This window comes from Phodopus roborovskii, unplaced genomic scaffold (genome assembly GCF_943737965.1).
Source record: "Phodopus roborovskii unplaced genomic scaffold, PHOROB, whole genome shotgun sequence".
Taxonomy (NCBI): domain Eukaryota; kingdom Metazoa; phylum Chordata; class Mammalia; order Rodentia; family Cricetidae; genus Phodopus; species Phodopus roborovskii.
In genome coordinates this window covers 30,636,515-30,649,696 of record NW_026126480.1, presented here as the reverse complement: position 1 = coordinate 30,649,696, position 13,182 = coordinate 30,636,515, and the positions used below count along the sequence as shown (strand labels likewise).

Below are 13,182 nucleotides of genomic sequence, written 5' to 3'. Positions count from 1 at the left end.
AACCAGTATGACCATGAAGATGACCTCACCATGACCTTGGTTGATGCCTGATCTGTTTCCACATCCTAGGATGCTTATTGCATAACCAGAAACCTCCTGTTGAAAATACAGCTGGAAGATATAGTCAGTGGAGGGTAACGGTGGAAAACATTCCAACCTCCCAGCATCATGGGGAGACTTGGAGAGCAGGGGACTGAGAAGTCACACTCCTGAAGTCTGTCACCTTGAAAATGGTGCTTTTAACCCCCAGGATTTCGTTGTCCCAAACATAGGCTGTTTCTTAAGTTCACACCTGCTTTTTTGTGTTATATTGTGTTTTGTCCACTGTGCGAAACAAAGGATGGATTTACTTGGTAAGGGAGGGGATAAGGGGTGATGGGAAGAGGAAGGTCACATTAGGACTTTGCTCATTGTCCTTGCTTTTAGGAAGGCAGGTGTGCCAAGAAGGCACCAGGTGGTTCCCTCCTCCCCTACCTCCACTCTGTGAGAATCTTCCTCTGGCCCAGGTACAGAACTAAAAGATGAGACTAGATCATTATGATCAGACCATGCAAATGATAGGAAAGCCTACCTAGGGTCCTTTTCCATTGGTGTGCCTGAGCCCAGGCTGCAGTGCTGTGTATCTCTCAGGATATACAGTTATTCTCAACTGAAAAGGCTAGAAAGGAAGGTTCATGACCTACACAGAGTGGTATTCATGTTCCACTCTATACCACAACTGGTCTGTGTGGTAGACAGAATAACAGCACCCAAATGTATCCAGGTCCTAATCCATAGTATTGAGGAACATGTCACAAGTAAGGAGAAGGAAGGCTGTAGAGGAGAACCAATCAATTGACCTTGAGATGGAGAATTATCCTGGATCATCCAGGTGGGTCCAATGGGGTCGCAACTGTCCTTAGTGGGGAAGAGGGAGAGAGAGGAGCTAGAACCCAAGAAATGGCATCATTAGAAAGAACAACCAGGGACTGGAGTGGCTGCTCAGGGTTAAGAAAACGTGTGCTCTTCCAGAGTACCAGAGTTTAATTTACCGCTCCCATGTGAGACATTTCATAACCATCTGTAACTCCAGCTCCAGGGCATCCAATGCCTCTAGTCTCTATGGGCACCTGGACTCATGTGCACATACCCACATGCAGACACATGTGTTTTCCCAGACCCTGGGCCTTTAATCAATTCCCCTGAGCTAGATGAGTCAGCACTGTTTCAAAACCCTCACAATTTTCAGATCAGCATTCCAGGCTTCTGTGTGCCCACTCAGAGAAGAGTCAGTGTGGATACCCTCCTTCACCTCTGATGACTATATCCTTCTGTGGGTAGGTGTTATTGTGCTGTGTTCTCTTACTGGACTCATTTGCTCCCCATCAATCGTGAGTTATGCATTTACCATTCAAGAGTCAGCTCACACATCCCTTGTGGAATACTTTCTTGAGGTCTTGGGTCAGAAGGAGCACCCACTGTACTTGTCTGTGGTCACATAAATTCTACATTCATTGGCCTGTGTCTAACTCAGCTTCCTGCTTGTCTGCCTCCAGTGCTATGTTGAGACAGAAGCCACTCACACTCACTCAGTCTTAGCTCTCCTTGTATCTGCTTGAGCTGAAGAACTTGGGGGAGCAAACACCACGCTCACAAATTATGAACTAGGGCTATGGAGTGGATCTGTGGGCAAATTGCTTCTTGTATAAAGGTGAAGACCTAAGTTCAATCCTTAGAACCCATGTGAAAAAGCTACATGTGGTGGTACATGCTTGTAAACTCAGTGCTGAGGATGGAGTGAAGACTGTAAAACAACAAATAAAAGACCCAGAGACAGATTTTGGGGTTCAAACTTCAAGCTGAAGATCAGAAAAGCAGCTCAGACTAAAAGGCAATCCTGGCTCCACCAAACCTGACTGTAACCTCTCCTCGGTGTGCCTGGAGAATCCTGAGACTTCAGTGTCTTCCTATGCTCAGGAGAATGAATCCTGAGACTGAATGCCAGCTCTGAGACCTTGCACATGTCTTATATACCTCCCTAATGCTGGGATTAAAGGTGTGTGATCCCAGGTGCTGGGATCAAAGGTGTGAGCTCTGTTACTCTTCACTCTTGTGTAGGCCGTGGTGGTCTTGAACTAACAGATCTGTCTACCTCTTAATCTTGAGTTCTGGGATTAAAGGTGTAGCTTGTGGCTGACTTTGCAGAATCCAGTTACAGACAGGGAGGAGTGATGAGCCAAGGGGTCAAGACCAGGCTGGAGAAACCCACAGAATCAGTTGACCTGAACAAGGGGGAGCCCATGCACCCCAGTCTGGGAAACCATCATAGGACTGACCCAGACCCCCTGAATATGGTGTTACTTAGGAAGACTGGGAAGTCTATGGGGCCTCTGGTAGTGGATCAATATTTATCCCTAATATATGAATGGACTTTAGGAGCCCATTCCACATAGAGGGATACTCTCTCAGCCCAGACACACGGGGGAGGGCCTAGGCCCTGACTCAAATGATATGACAGACTTTGAAGACTCCCCATGGAAGGCCTCACCCTCCCTGGGGAGCATAAAGGAGATAGGCTGGGGTTTGGTGGGGGGAACAGGGGAGGATGGGAGAGTGAGGGAACTAGAATTGACATGTAAAACAAGCTTGTTTCAAATTTAAATTTAAATTAAAAAAGGAAAAAAAATACATCTTTAAAAAAATTATAGCTTTGTTGTTGTTTTCTGCAGAACAGGTAATTGTTAGATACCACAGTTGTGTTTTCCCTGAAGAATAAGGGAAGGCTGTGAGTGAGTGTTTGCCTCCTTCCAGAGGACCAGGGAAATGTCTGATGGAGAGCAGCTTTTAGCTAGTCAAGTGACTTCATTCACAGGTGTATTTTCCAGAAAAGCTGGTGGGAAGCCAACAAACATCACATAGCTCTGTGAACTCCATAATTAGTGACTTTCAAAATCCACCAAAAGTAACAGGAGCTGGGGGTGGGTGACCTTTCCTTAATTATTATCAGCTATCCTCTAATCAGAAATTTGAAACTAAAAACCAAGAAAGACAGACCTGTGGCTGCTCTTCAGAGGACCTGAGTTCCATAGGACCCAGTACCAATGCATGTCAAGAGGCTCACAGCCACCTGTAACTCCAGATTCAGGGGGTCTCATGGGCCTGCAGGCACCTGCTCTCATGTACATGCACCCATGCACACCTCTCCCCCCACACCTCTGCACTCATGTGCATGACCCCATGTCCACATACTTACACACATACTGCTACACTTATCATGTGTTATGTTCCCATGTGCACACCACACACATACACACACCTTTGAACTCATGTGCATGTCCCCATGTATACATACACACACACTGCTGTACTCATCATGTGCATGCTTCCATGTGCATAACACACACACACACACACACACACACACACACACTACTGCACTCTGTGCATATGCCACATGCACACATACACACTTCTACATGACTTAAGAGAATAAAAACAAACCTTTAAAAGAGAAAGACTTAAAAGGAAGATTTATAAACAGAATGTTGACTGAGACCTCCAGGGGCCAGACAGGCTCCTTGTAGATGAAGGGGTTCCTGAGCAGGATGCTGTTTCCCCTGGCTGACAGCTTAGTTTTAAATCACTTTGTTACTTTTATCACCCCGAAGTCTGAATTTTTATGCCATCAAATCTCTACTCATTTTTCCTCATTGGGTCAGGCTTCCTTGAAGGCCTTTGAGAGGCATGTGAGGTCCATCTTCCTGATGCTGGGCACAGTGGTGCACACTTGCCATCACAGCTACTCTGGAGGCTGAGGCAGGAGGATCACCTGATCTCAGGAATTCAGAAAAAAGGGAAGACATGAAGGTAGAAGGGGAAGACGGACAGCATTGTTGGAGTGGGAAACAAGAGGTAGGAGGGTAGAAACAGTCAAATATACACATCTGTGAAAATGTCACAATGAAACCCATTACATATAGTTAATAATAAAAAGACAAGAAGGCTTCCTCCTAGTTCTTCTATTTTCTCTTTTTCACTATGTGTGGTGGGTGCATGTGTGCGTGCATGTTTGCATGTGTATGGGTGCATGCGTTTGTGGGTTTCCATGCACATGGAGGTCCAGTCCAAGGTTGATGTTGGGAACCATCCACCGATCTTTTGCACCTTATTCAATGAGGCAGGTTCTCTCAAACCCTGAGTTTGTCAAGATGGCTGGTCTTGATTCATAGCTTGCCCTGGGTATCCTGTTTCTATCCTCTGAGCCTGGAGTTATAGGCAGGTCATTATGCCCACCTGGCATTTAAATGGGTTCTGCAGTTCCAAACTCTGGTCTTCTCCTTTGCATAGCAAGCGCCTAACCACCGAACTATCTCCTGAGATCCGGTGTTCTTATTTTTCTTACTTAAATTGAGCCAGTCTTTTTAGAATTTTTGAGAGCAGAATTTTACTTTGTTCCTAGTCCCAAAGTGAAATGTCTCCATGCGTTTCTCAACTTGGTTTGCTACAGTGATTCTTTCACCCATTCAATTTTCCAAGTTGGAAAATGTAAAGATGTCTTAGAACAACTTAATTAAAAAAAAATCAATGTGAGATACTTCTGAAACAATATAAAGTGAAACAGAGGATCCAAGGGAAGTCATTCAGGTATGAGAAATAATTTTGATGAGAAGATTTGCTACTACAAAGAGGCCTATACCCTCCAAATTAATGGAGACATTTCATGGATTTAATTGATTTTAATCTTTTTCCTGTATGCTTTTAAATTAATTACACAAAGTCACCTGTTTATTTTTTGTAAAGAGTTATTTATTTTGTGTGCATGTCTGTACCTGACTTTATGTAGGTATGCACCCCACATATGAAGATGCTGTGGTGGCCAGAAGAGGTGCTTGATCCCCTGGACCTGGAGTTAACAGGTGTTTGTGAGCAGCCTAATATGGGTGCTGGGAACTGAATCTAGGTCTTCCATGGGAGCAGCAAGTATTCTTAATGGCTGAGCCATCTCTCTAGCCCTATACAGGGTCTACTATGTAGTACAAGGTGGCCTTGAACTCTTGATCTTTCTGCCTCAACCTCCCTGAGTACTGGGATTAAAGGTGTGGTCTATCACTGCACAGGTGGTGACCAGAGGATATCTTTGTGGAAAGAGGTCCCTCCCTCCAGTTATGTAGGTTCCAGGGGTCGAATTTAGGTTCCTTAGTTTCTCAGCAAGTCCTTTACTCACTGAACTCTCTTGTTGGCCCCAAGAGCAGATTTTAATCATGTAGCTTGGTCCTTTTCTTATCTGGATCATCTCCACATGAAGTGGTCCCAGGAGCCCCTCTGGACCAAGCCATCACACTATTCCACATGAATTGTCATCTTTAGTGTGATGAGCTGTGTTGGCAAGCCTCTGGGCATACTTGTGAGGGATTATCTAGATGGAGGTTAGCCTCTGAGCGTGCTCTGTGGGGATTGTCTTGACATTGTTAGTTCATGTGGACAGACCTTAACCGTAGGGATAATTCCTAGAACAGGACACCTTGAAGGGAAGGTGAGCTGAGTGCCAGTACTGTACTCATTTGTCCTTGCTTCCTGATTCTGATGAGACCAGAATTTCAAGTTCCTGCCTCAGCGATGTCCCTGCTGTGAGGGACTGTACCTTGACCTGTGAGTCAAACTCAACCCTTTCTCTTTTAGGTTGCCTTTGTCAGGTTTTTTTTTTTTTTTTTTTTTTTTTTTTAAAAAAAGCAACAGCAACAGGAAATGAAACCAAGATACGCAGCTTTACCACTCCACTCCCCCCTTCAGTACTCCATTATTAGATGAAATAGAATAACACATTGACTGTCATATTTCTGTAATAGTTATAATGGAGAGAAGAAGGTTCTAGACAGAAAATATACCAACAGGGGATCTTAAAAGTGGGTTAGGAAGAAGACAGGATTTTATGTTCATAATCACACACACATGAACATACACATCCATCCACATCACATACACACGTGAATACACACACATCCACATCACATACACACATGAATACACACACACATCCACATCACATACACACATGCACATATGCACATATGCACATTTTTGCATGCATGGGCTGTATTAACTAGTTTCAGCAAACACCTCTTATTTAAGATTCTTCCATTTTCCACTTTCCCTTCCTCAATGTGTTTGTGCTTTTATGTTTTCCTCATTTTTCTTATTGGCTGTGTGTGTGTGTGTGTGTGTGTGTGTGTTTTATAAACTGCTAGTACATACCTAGACCCAAGAAGGGGACAGCCTTATAATCATTCTCTGCCTTGTCCTCTTAAGATGGCTTCTCAGTGAATCTGGAGTGTGGACTTTTGGCGAGGGTAGCTGGCCAGAAAGCTCCATCCCTTTTCCTATCGCCGGAGCTGGGAATCTGAATTCAGGTCCTCATGCTTGTTCAGTGAGTGCTCTGTTGCTCACAGGGCCATCTGCTTCCTTGTGAGTTGTCTTTGTGTCTCCCCTTTCCTTGAGTTGAATGGATAGTGCTTTTCTTTCCGAACTGCGTGTTTATTTAGCGTGTTGTTTAAGGGTAAGCATTTTTTCTCTCAGTCCCTCCTTGATTCTTGGCTTTCTTGGCTAGCTGTGCTAATTCGAGGGGCAGCTCACACTCTGCAGGCTTTGCCGACTCATGTCCCTGAAGTCCTCGGGGTTCCAGACACCTATACAGAGGGTTCAGGATAGCTTCTCTGGGTCCTTCTTGTTTCCAAACACTCATGATGGGCTTCAGCGGGAACACTTCCAGTTTTTTGCCTGGAGAGGGACTGATCTATCCTTTACAGCATGAGTTTCATGGAGCTGAGAGGTGGGATATATGTGTGATGGATATTCCTTTTCAACTTGCTCAGAATTGCCCAATATTCTTCAAAATTTCATGTTGACGGAGCTGTTCAGGTCTTTTCACATAGATGTAATCTGTCCTCTACTGCGAAGTGCTTTAGTTAAATATCTGATTTTTTTTTTTTTTTTTTTGAGACAGCATCTTATCATGTTGCTCAGGCTGGCACTATTCCGCTACCTCCCCCCAAGTGCTGGGATTATAATCATACACTACCATATTGTGCAAGATTTACACTCAACATTAATGTGGGGGGACTAGTTCTTTTTAAAATAATAAAATGTGAGTTAAAGTGATGTCTCAGAACAAGATATTCTACTTGAATTAACTCATATTCATAGTCACACAGAGAGTACTGATACTGCTGTGTTCAGCTAGACTGAGTACTGAACCAGTGTCCCAAGAGGTCACACTGCATATCTTTATATTCCCAGTCTCTGTTTCTGTCTGTCTGTCTGCCTGTCTGTTTCAAAGTCTCATGCAGCCCAGAGAGGTGTTATGTAGTTAAGGATGACTTTGAATTTCTGATCTTCTACTTCCTAAGTGCTGGGACTACAGTAGTATGCCACTAATATCTGTTTTTAGGCACTGCTGGGAATGGAACCCAGGGCGTCTCACATGCTAGGCAAGCACTCTACCAATTGAGCCATATCCCTGGCCCTCACTCATTAAAAAAAATATATATATATATGTATATATATATACATATATATATATATGATGGGAGATGTCATTCTGTATATATGTTTCTCATACTGGTTAATGAATAAAGCACTGTTGGCTAATAGGAAAGGAAGATAGGAGGGACTAGGAGACGAGGAGGAAAGAGGAAGTAGTAAGAGAGGGTCAAGATGGAGAGTCTGGAGAAAGCAGTATGCTGGCCGGCTCCCCGGTAAGAGAAATACATAGATCAACAGAAGTGGGTTAATACTTAAGACAGAACTAGCTGATAAGAAACTAGTACCGGGCCAACAGAATTATATTTAATACAGAGTCTCAGTGTGTTAATTGGGGCTGGCGCGGCGGCGGCAGGACAAGACCAGGCAGTGGGCAGAAAAACCATATTCCCTACATATATATTCAGGTCTTCCTCCACTGAATGTTCAAATTTAGCAAACCTCTTCTCCAGAAATTCCAACAACCCCAGGCACAACTTTCCTTCATCTGCCATGGTTACCTGCTTATGCCTGAACCAATCATTATTGCTAGAGAAACAGAACTGTCTGGTTGGGTCATGGATGCTGGGCTTTCAGAATATCTGGTACCTAGCACATGGTTTATATGGTCACCCTGTTCCTAAAATAGCTCTTTAATCATAGCTAGACTCATTATAAAGTGTCACTGTCTCTTAGCAGGTGTTAAAGGCTCTTCCCCATCTTAGCCTGCTTTTATGACCTCAACTTCCAGTTCACCTCCTCTCTCCCACACCCTAGGTTCTCATTACAGCAAGCTACTCCCCAATTCCAAACAAACGTGTACTTCAGTTTCTCTGCTTATGCACATGCTGTTCCTTCTGCTGGGAATTCCCTCTCCCCCTTACTCATCCTTTAAAATCTCAAGTCACACTCAGGAAGCACATGGCTGAGTCAACTCTAGTCTTCTCTGGGCTCCCACATACCACCTCTGCTACTGGAACTCTCACCTTGGAAGAGACATAATCATATGCAGTTGTATCTCTTCAAGACATTAGGGATGGACCCCTGGCATCGTGTGTCTACAATGTAAGACACTGAGTTAATGTTACTGAAATGAGGTATGGATTCTTCAATTCCACCTTATCTCGATTGTCTTGAAGTTTTGTTTAGTGTGGGCTCCTGTGTGCTTCTTATCCTGAAGCCAGTATGCCCTTCTTTCCCTTGAAGGGCTGTCCTCAGGCTGCTAGGGCTTGCTTTTTCTGCTTGTCCCAGAAATACAACAATACCTAGAGGTTCCTGTGCCTTAAGGGCAGCCCCTGGTCAATGACTGAGTCTCAATGGATATGAAATCTTGACCCTAATAGGTCAATACTAGGATCTTATCTATATTGTTCCTAAAATTCTCTGGAGGACTGAGTCACAGGTATCCTCTGTCAGTCTGGGGGTGTAGTTCAGCAGTAGAACTATGCCTAGAGTATGGAAGGCACTGGATTCCATACCTAGCAACAAAACAACAAGAAATCAGTTGCTCTGTGTAATTTACACCAACACTTGATAACACCGCCAGGTTTGTCTCCTTCCCCTCCATGCCCCACTTGTCAACTCTCTTGCCAGTTTTTCTTGGGCAGCATCTTCTTATCATGTTCACACAGTCTATCTCCCTAGTCATGCATTTGGGGAGCAAAGCTTAAGACAGGTTCTAATAGATGATTCTTGGACAGAAGGGAAAGATAGTGATATCAGAAATCAATACATGGACACAATAAGAGCTGGATATGAGCCCTTGATTATATATATATATGAGATCACACACACACACACACATCATATGTGTGTGTGTGTGTGTGTACACATGTATACATATATACAAAGACACACGTGTGTGTGTCTATGTTTGTGTGTAATTTCTGTTTTTTATTTTGAAGGGACTGAATCTTACTATGTAGCTCATGCCAACCTTAAATTCACTATCCCCTTGCCTCAGCCTCTAAAGAATTGAGGGTATAGGAATGTTCTACCATGACCAACTGGATCTCCTTAAGGATACAAGATTTGCATGTATAGAAAAGTAATTAGATCTGTGAAGTGCCTGCTGAGTTCAGATCCCTAGGACCCATGTAAAAAGCCTGAAGTGACCATGTGCCTGTGAGTATAGCATTAGGAGGTGAAGACAGACAGAACCCTGAAACTCATTAGCCAGGCTGTCCAAATAAGTGACTTGAAGTTCAGTAGGAGGTCCTGTTTCAAAATTTAAAGGTGGAGAGTAATTGAGGAAAGACAATATTGACCTTGGACACTCACACACATCCAACACACACACACACACACACACACACACACACACACACACACAGAACCTCCACCTACAAAAGATTTTTTTTTTCAAATAAAATGAAGTAATGTATAAAATGAAATGGGGTGAAGAGTGATTATGGAGAAGGCCCAGAGAAGGGGCCAGTATTGGCCCTGGAAATGTTAGGGGCTGGTTCCTCTCACAGGTGAAAGAGGTCCTGGGCTAAAGTACAAGGGTAGGAAGAGATGGTGATGAAGACAGCTTGAATAGTGGAAATGATGGCTCTAACACTAGACACCTACACTTGGAGTCCATTCAAATGCTCTTGGACTTTATCTCCCAAGGCAATGGGGGATCAACATTAATTTATTCATTCAACAAACATTTAATGAGTACCTATAATGTGGCACACCCAGACAGGAACAAGATGTACGGAAGGGTGTTCCTTCACTGGCCTGCTTGTTCTGGTCACCAGACCCAGACTGTTGGTTAGATCCACCTAACATTATTGGATAGATCCCCCCACATAGTTTAATCATGTGTGTAAGTTGTTTTTCTGATCACAAGGCAAAGCAACATCACTATAAAGATACAAACATTGGACTGTGCACCCTAGCAAGATGTGTCTTCTACTCAGTTCAGAGTCAGCACATACTGACTGGGTTGGACTTTCACCATCCTGTGGAGATCTGTTATTTTAAAATAAAGGCCGTGAGGATCACACCACAAAGGTCGTACCCATTTATAGAGCTACTGACAGCCGATCAGAGAACATGGTTCCCTTCATCCTCTCGGACACCAGATATCAGATTGTCTTTAATGCAGGAATTTAACCATGTCAGCTAAATTGTATATCTGTGTATGCATATATAATGCATTAAATATATTGTCTATAAAATATAATAAATACATGTGTGCATTGGTTAGTTAAATACATATGCTAATGAAACGTGTTTAATTTTTAGTAAGGTTGAGCATCTGTGTTCCGGCCATTCCTCCAGTTTCCCCTGGGATGACTGTCCATGCTTTTGTGGCTTTTTTTCATCTCCCATTGAAGTGATCACTAGGTGTTTGGATGGAGGTGAATTACCACTTTTGTTTGGTCCTGCCCTTAAGTGGTATTCCCAGAAGGAAGTGGGTTGAGGATATTTCTTTCAGTCTTTATGATAATTTGTTCCCTTTGTATTTCTTTTGGCCCCTGTAGTTATTAAGTGCTTCCTTCCTTCCTTTAGACTTGCTTCTGTTTGGCGGAATACAGTAGTCCTGTCATCTTAGCTGTTCTCCATACATTGGCTCTTAACTTGACTTCACTTGAAGAGAGCTACATTCTGTCCACAAGTGAATTTTCCCAGAATGAGCAGCAGTGCTCTGGTAACTTGAGTCCTTTCACATCTGAGAATGTCTTCCAGTTCTCTTTACAGGTGAGTAACAGTCCAGCTCATGTAGAATTCAGCAACAGATGGGCACATTTCCCTGCGTTCCAGGCAGTAAGGTAAGCAGGCTAATGAAGATCAAAGGGGTGAATTGTGCGACTCAGGAGTGAATAGAATTTTGTTTTATTTCCAATCAATTAATCAATTTCCCCCAATGAAATCACACTTTTTCCTCCCTCCCTCCTATCCTCCCAGTCCTTCTCTTAAGCCTCCCCTTCATTCCATTCCTCCTCCTTTTTCTTCAGAAAAGTCAGGCCTCCCATGTATATTAGCCAGTCAAGGCATATCAAGTCCCAGTAAGACCAGGCACCTCCTGTCTTATTAGGGCTGGATGGGGCAATCTGGTAGGAGGAAAAGGGTCTCCAAAGCGAGTAACAGAGTCAAATGATATTCTGCTATACTTAAATTGTTGTCTACGTCATTGTCAGAGAGGCTTCACCCAGCAACTGATGGAAACAGATTCAGAAATTCATAGTCAAACATTAGGCACACCTCAGGGAGTCCTGTGAAAGAGGAGAGAGAAAGGATTATGGGAGCCAGAGGGTTCAAGGACATCACAAGAAAACCCACAGAATCAATAACCTGGGCTCATAGGGGCTCACAGAGACTGAACTGACAACTAGCAACCTTGAATGGGACTGTCCTAGATTGTCTACACATATGTTACAGTTGTGTGGCTTGGTCTTGTGGTCTCCTAACAGTCTCTGACTCTGTGAATGGAATTTTAAATGTCCAGATTGTGGGAACATATTTTGAATGTTCTCATGACAGAGAAATGGTTAAATGTTTGAGGCGATAGATGTGCTAATTACCCTGATTCTTGGCAATGCCACTGACAGCACATGCCAAACAAAATAGACCAGCTGCTTATGTACAAACAGCTGATGGAGCTGGAGAGATGGATCTGTGGCTAGAGCACTTGTCAGTGTAAGCATAAGGACCAGAGTTCAGATCCCCCAAACCCAGTACATGTTGGCTGGGTGTGGAGACCGTCTATAAGTCTAGTCTCAGGAGGCAGGGAGAAGAAATTCTCAGAGCAAGCTGGCTTTGTAGATTAGCTGTGTTGATGAGCTCTGGGTTTGACTGAATGAGTGGCTCATTGAATAAGATAGACAATGATTTCCAATACCAACCTTGGGCCTCCACATGCAATGCACACATACCCCTACATATGAATGCCCACACACATGCACATGTACACACACACAAAATTTACATACAGATATTATACAGTGAATATGTGTACACACTGCATTTCATGTGCACTTGAAACATCATATTACATATAATAAATGTGTGATTATTATGTATTGACACAAGTTTCAAGAAATGAATGGAGACAGAAGCTCTGTTGGGGTTTTGGAGGCTTGGATAGACAGTGATGGCCTCCTGGCTGAGCACTTGTTGCTCTAGCAGAAAACTAGGTTCAGTTCCCAATACCCACATGGTGGATCACAACTAGTTGCAACTCCAATTCTAGGGGCTCTCATGCCCTTTTCTGACCCCCTTAGCCACCAGACATGGATGCGCTGCATGGACACACATGCAAGCAAAACACCCATACACGTAAAATTTATAAATCTAAGAAAAATGTTTTGTTAAAAAGCCAGGACACAAGGTGTTGCAAACAGCTGGTGAGGGGGATATATGCTTAGTTAAGTCACAGGAAGATTAGCCCAGTGTTAGGTCACAGAAAGATTAGCCCAGCAAGCATAGTCGGTAGACTTTTAGAAGGGTAGAAGGAAATGACCCCAAGTCACAGAAATCAATGCCCAGGAAGTCATTATGGCAACAGTAACACGCTGAGAACTAGCAGACACTAGTGTCGAGTGGCTGCTCATTGCTGCTTACGTCATCATGGTGCTCTCGGCCTTTGCCTCATGGTTGCAAAGTGACTACTGCAGCTCTGTATGTCCAACTGGCATCAAAGCACCAAAAGAAGGAAAAGAGAGAAGGACCAACAAGCCAATCAATTAACAACTT

The 13,182-nt window shown here is 43.5% G+C and overlaps 1 pseudogene; it reads left to right on the top strand.

Annotated features, from left to right (window-relative positions):
* Positions 1 to 13,182, top strand: part of LOC127227646 (B-cell receptor-associated protein 31-like) — a 61,872-nt pseudogene that overhangs the window by 37,800 nt on the left and 10,890 nt on the right.